A 6,220-nucleotide genomic window follows, 5' to 3' on the forward strand; every position below is an offset into this window, starting at 1 on the left:
TGGAGCCTGTTTCAGTCTGTGACTCCCTCTCTCTCTGACCCTCCCCTGCTCACGCTGTCTCTCTCTCTCTCTCTCTCCTAGAAATAAATAAAAATATTAAAAAAATAAAATAAAAAACAAAAAGGGCCTTGATGGGGGCATCTGGCTGGCTCAGTTGGTAGAGCATGTGACTTTTCATCTCAGGGTCATAAGTTCAAGCCCCATGGAGGGCATAAAGCTTTCTTTAAAAAATTTTTTTAATGTTTATTTATTTTGGGGAGGGAGGGGCAGAGAGAGGGAAACACAGAATCTGAAGCAGACTCCAGGCTCTGAGCTGTCAGCACAGAGCGCAATGTGAGGCTCGGACCCACAAGACATGAGATCATGCCTTGAGCCGAAGTTGGACACTTAACTGACTGAGCCACCCAGGCATCACAAAGCTTTCTTTAAAAATAGATCAGGGGACCCAGGTGGCTCTGTCGGTTAAGTGTCCAACTTCGGCTCAGGTCATAATCTCACAGTTCGCGAGTTTGAGCCCTACATCGAGCCCTATGCTGACAGCTCAGAGCCTGGAGCCTGCTGGGATTCTGTGTCTCCCTCTCTCTCTGTCCCTCCCCAGCTTGTTCTCTGTTTCTCAAAAATAAATGTTATAAAACAAAACAAAACTAAAAAAAGATAGACAGGGGGCCTGGATGACTCAGTTAGTTAAGCGTCCAACTCTTGGTTTCAGCTCAGGTCATAATCTCCAGGTTTCATGAGTTCGAGCCCCACATTGGGCTCCATGCTGACAGCACAGAGCCTGCTTGGGATTCTCTCTCTCCCTTTCTCTCTGCCCCTCCCCCACTCACACTGTATCTGTCTCTCTCAAAATAAATGAATAAACTTAAAAAAAAGAAAACTAGATATATAGCTAGAAGGGCCTTGAGGCTGTCACTTGTTTCTCTAAACAAAAGCTTCCTTTTCTTAATGTTTTATTTTTATTTTTTATTTAAAAAAATGTTTTTAATGTTTTATTTATTTCTGAGAGAGAGAGAGAAAGACAGCGTGAGCAGGGGAGGGTCAGAGAGAGAGGGAGATACAGAATCTGAAACAGGCTCCAGGCTCAGAGCTAGCAGTCAGCACAGGTTCGACGCAGGGCTCGAACCCACAAACGGAGAGATCATGACCTGAGCCGAAGTTGGACGTTTAACTGACTGAGCCACCCAGGCGCCCCTAATATTTTATTTTTTTTATATTTGAGAATGAGAGAGAGAGAATGCAAGTTGGTGGGGGGAGAGAGAATCCAAAGTGGGCTCTCTGCTGAGAGCAGATAGTCAGATACGGGGCTTGAACTCAAGAACCGTGAGATCATGATCTGAGCCAAAGTCGGTCACTTAACCAACTGAGCCACCCAGGTGCCCCTCTAAACAACAGCTTCTGCGTGTATTGACCTCACCCTGGGGGCCCATGCCCTGGGCTAAGCACTGCGTTCCTAAGATCTCCTCAAATGCCAACAGCCTGCAGCAGGTCTTTCCTATAGACACAATGTGTTCCCCCCAATTCATATATTGAAACCATGACCTCCAAGGTGATGATATTAGGGGGGGTGGGGTCTTTCAGAGGTGATTAGGTCACAAGGGCATATAGCCTTCATGAATGGGAACGGTGCCCTAGTGAAGGGGACCCCAGCAGTTTCCTCCCGCCTTGCCCTGCGTGAGGACAGATGGCTGTCTGTGTACGGGAGAGCAGGCTCCTGCCAGACACCAAATCTATCAGCGCCTTGACCTTGGACTTGCAGCCTCCAGGACTGTGAGAAATACATTTCTGTTGTTTATAAACCATCCAGTCTGTAGTATTTTTGTTACAGCAGCCCAAGCAAACTAACATAATCATCATCCCCATTTCACAGAAGAGTTTCTGTCTATCCCCCTCCTCACCCCCACCAGTCCCAGGGTAGCGCATGGGGGAGGGGGACAGCGAATAAGTGCTGAATCCGGAAGGGAGGAAGGAAGGAAGGAACAAACGAACAAGAGGAAAGACTGACAGCATCTTTCCATGGGGTCAGGGGTCAAGGGCTCTTTTGGTCCTGGAGGGCAGGTAACGCAATCCTACGTGCTTGTGGCCACCACCCTGGGCTCAGTGAAGACGTCCCCAGACTTTGAGTTGCCTGTGTCCTGCCCTCCTCTTCCATCACCACAGCTCACGCTTCACCAAACGCTTACTATGCGCCCCCGGCACCGATCTTAGGTTTTCTTCATGTGAACTCTTTTGATCCTCTCAAGATCCCATAAGGTATGTCCCATTTCACAGGTGGGAAAGCTGAGGCACAGAGTGCTGACATCACACCCAGGGTCACCTGGGTAGGAAATGATGGAGCTGACTTCAAATCCAGGCAGTCCGGGTCACATGCCTGAGCTCTCGCCCACAAGCCACGAAGACATTCGTTCCTTTTCATCACTGCTTTTCTGACTTCAGACATAGCATGTGCCCTGCAATGGGAAGAAACTAGAAATCAACAGCAGAAGGAAAACTGGAAAATTCACAAGAATGTGGAAATGAACAAGCACACTCTTAAGCAACCAGTGAGTCAAGGAGGAAATCGCAGGGGAGATTAGCAAATATCTTGAGAACAAATGAAAACAGAGACACAACATACCAAAATCTCTGGGATGCAGCACACGCAGGGCTAACAGGGAAGTTTATAGCAATAAATGCTTACATGAAGAAGGAAAGATCTGAAAGCAAAAGTAACACATGCTCATCTTTTAAAAAGTCAAGCATTGCACAATTTACGCTATAGAAAGCAAAAGTTTAAAAACTGAAAGTCCCCGATATGCCCCTCCCCAGAGATAACCTCTGTTTAACAGTGCAGGATAGATGCTTCAGATCATTTTTTTTCAAAGCTTGTAGTAACACTTTCTTTAAAAAATAAAAACAGGGGCATCTGGGTGGCTCAGTCGGTTAAGAGACAGACTTTGGCTCGGGTCATGATTTCACAGTTCTTGAGTTCGAGCCGCATCAGGCTCTGTGCTGACAGCCTAGAGCCTGCTTTGTATTCTGTGTCTGCCTCTCTCTCTGCCCCTCCCTGCTCACACTCTGTCTCTCTCTGTCAAAAATAAATAAACATTAAAAGAATAATAAAATAAAATAAAAAACAAAAATGGAATAATACAATACATACTGTTTTGTCCCTTGTATGTGTTTTTGTTTTGTTTTGTTTCATCTAACAGTGACTTTTAGAGGCTGCTCCTTGCTGGAACATTCTCTTGAGGGGTTGCAGTTGTTTGACATGAGGACATCCGCCCTAGACTTAGCCAATCCTATCAGGATATGTCTGGGGGGGGGGCGGGGGTTGCAGTTTTTAACTTTTTGAAGCCACTTTGCAGTGCGCACCCTTGTAAATGCCTCCCGTGTGCTGGTGGGAGAGTCTCAGGGAATAATTTCCAGAAGTAGACCCTCTGGGCCAAAGGTCAAGAATATTTCTGGGGCGCCTGGGTGACTCAGTCACTTGAGTGTCTGACTTCGGCTCAGGTCATGATCTCACGGTTCGTGGGTTTGAGCCCCGCGTCGGGCTCTGTGCTGAGAATCCAGCTCAGAGCCTGGAGCCTGTTTCAGATTCTGTATCTCCCTTTCTCTCTGACCCTCCCTTGTTCATGCTGTCTCTCTCTCTCTCTCCTAGAAATAAATAAAAATATTAAAAAAAAAAAAAAGAATATCCATCAGATGGCTGAGATTAGAACACTTCTCAAAAACCCCAGAGTTTGCTTTTTAACGCACTTAGGAAGGCCAGCAGTGTCCAAAATAAGCCCTTGGAGAAAGGCCAGGGCTGCTCTGTACAAACTGCCGGAGCCCCACTTTCGAGGTGAATGGTGCCTGGGCTCGTCTCTGATAAGCATCTCCATGCATGGGCAGCTGGGCTGGCTGAATTCCCTCCAGAATCCAGCCAGTGGGTTTTTTCCCTGAATCATCATGACTCCCACAACCCGAGCACTGAAGTGATTAGCGTCCTTCCTGGCCACTCGGTAGCAAACATTTACCCTGAAAATAGTCATGGGTTTGTCCCTACTGCCACCTCAAAGAGCTGCAGACAGGCAGCTGTGATTGCCAGCGGGGAGGTGGGGCAGTCACGGAGAGAGTGGCCAGTCACCGGGAGGCCAGGGCAGGGTCCCCATCATGCCCTGTAACCTTTGTCTGGGATAACCTTTGGAAAAGTGCTTACCTAATGGGAGGCACCCTGGACATGCTGTTCCTTCTTACCTGGACCTCTTCCTGGCACACGATCTGCCCTTGCTGCTCTGCCTGGCCCACCCCTTGTCACTCTGGAGGCCTCAGCATCAGTGTCACCTCTGCAGGAAAGCCCTCCGTGACCCCTGTAGGCAAGGACAGTCCCTTTCTAGATACTCTTAGAGTTCCAAGCTTTGTAGCACTTAAAACAACAGCGACCGCTCACTCATGATGAGGGTCATTGTCGTTTATGTGTCTCCCCACCCAGACAGTGAGGCTAACGAAGCAGGGTTTGTGCCTGGGCCTCTATCCCAGTGCCTGGAACAGCGTCAGGTCCATGCCAGCGCGCAGGGAGCAGTGATTACTGGCATGACATCAGAGCCAAGCTGCCCAGGTTGGAATCTTGCCTCTGTGAATGAGGGCAAGTTACTGAACCTCTTTGTGCCTTACTTTTCCCCATCCGTAAAATGGGGATAATAGTATCGACCTCTTGGAGTCTTTAGGAGGGTTACGTGAGCAGATATAAGTGAGGTGCTTGGAATGGGTGCCTGGTCTGTAGAAGGTGCTAGATCAGTGCTAATGTTAGCACTGAACACTAGTGGTTAGACAAGGTTCTCCAAGGTTCTATTTGTAGCTGGCATTGGTGTCTGTTACCCAGCAACCTCCTGCATGAAAATTGCTTCACGTGGTGAGAGCATGCCCTTTACTGTGCCTTTCGTTGTGGTAGCTGTGTCAGTGTTGCAGCCATATGACTGTAGCTCTGGTGACAGTGATAAAAAGCCCCTCGGAATCACCGTTATCCTGCCTCCTCTGCTCACTCCGGGTGTGTCTCTCCATCCCCGCTACTCCTAACAAAGCCCCACCTTCCTCCGCATAACCCACTTTAGATTCCTCAAAGGACTTTTGCTTGTTGGGGCGGAGCTTTGCTGCCCCGGGGCATAGGTCTGAGCAGCGTCACCAGGGATGGTGCTATGGTAGAGACCTGGGTGGGGAACCACTCCGTGGGAGGGGGCTTGAATCAGGCTGGTTTTCTAGTGCTTGGGCCCCTCAGGACAGCTGCACCGACGGGAGGCACCATACCGTCTGCGGATTCAACCACGAAGTCAGATATTCTCTGCCTGCGGAACGTCGCCCCAGCCTTTAGGAGCCCCTCCTCTGGGAAGCCCTTGAAAACCCCTTGGAAAGCAGCTTATTATACGGAACCCCACCCCATTGGCTGATTGGGTGCCACGTGACCCAAGACGGGCCAATCAGATTCTATCTTTGCAAATTGGCTCCGAACTAGTCTTCGTTGGCCTTGGCACGTGAACTACCTGCTAAGACATAGCCACCTGCCCGGAGAAGCAGGGAAAGAAACAGGTGGCCCTTGGCACTAAGAATTCAGGCGTGTCCTGCCGGTTTTCTAGGTCTCTGATCTGGTCCCTGGCAACCGCCTCCCCTCTCTCCATATACTCAATTCCTTATCCCCTTACAGCCAAGCCAGCGTGGGTGCTCCTTGCTTCACCCACGCCAGCTTGCATTTCTCCCCGACGCTGGCCCTGCCTCTGCGGAGGAAACCCTCCGGCCCCTTCCGCAGGTGATTTACTGGTCTAGCCCAGGCTGACCCCCGGGCCTTCCGGGAAGCATCTGCAGGGCCGCTCTCGTCACTGCTCTGGGGGCCGCTGTGAGTGGGGACCAGCTCACAGGAAGCGCTGGAGTCTGGGTCAACTCACGCCTCCGCTCTGGCTGGAGAGGACCAGGCAGGAGGAGGAGCTGGGCGTTGTGTAGGGCACTTGTTTGGCTTTCCTTTTGGAAAATGGAAATTGTTTTATTTATTATAAATAGTTAAAATTTTTAAATGTTTATTTATTTTTGAGAGAGACAGAGTGTGAGCGAGGGAAGGGCAGAGAAAGAAGAAAGGGAGACAGAATCTGAAGCAGGCTCCAGGCTCTGAGCTGTCAGCACACAGCCCTGTGCCAGCAGGGTCCCAACTCTCCCCTGCAAGATCTTGACCTGAGCCGAAGTCGATGCTTAACCGACTGAGCCACCCAGGTGCCCC

The sequence above is a fragment of the Crocuta crocuta genome, unplaced genomic scaffold (assembly GCF_008692635.1).
Source record: "Crocuta crocuta isolate KB4526 unplaced genomic scaffold, BGI_CrCroc_1.0 scaffold35, whole genome shotgun sequence".
NCBI lineage: Eukaryota > Metazoa > Chordata > Mammalia > Carnivora > Hyaenidae > Crocuta > Crocuta crocuta.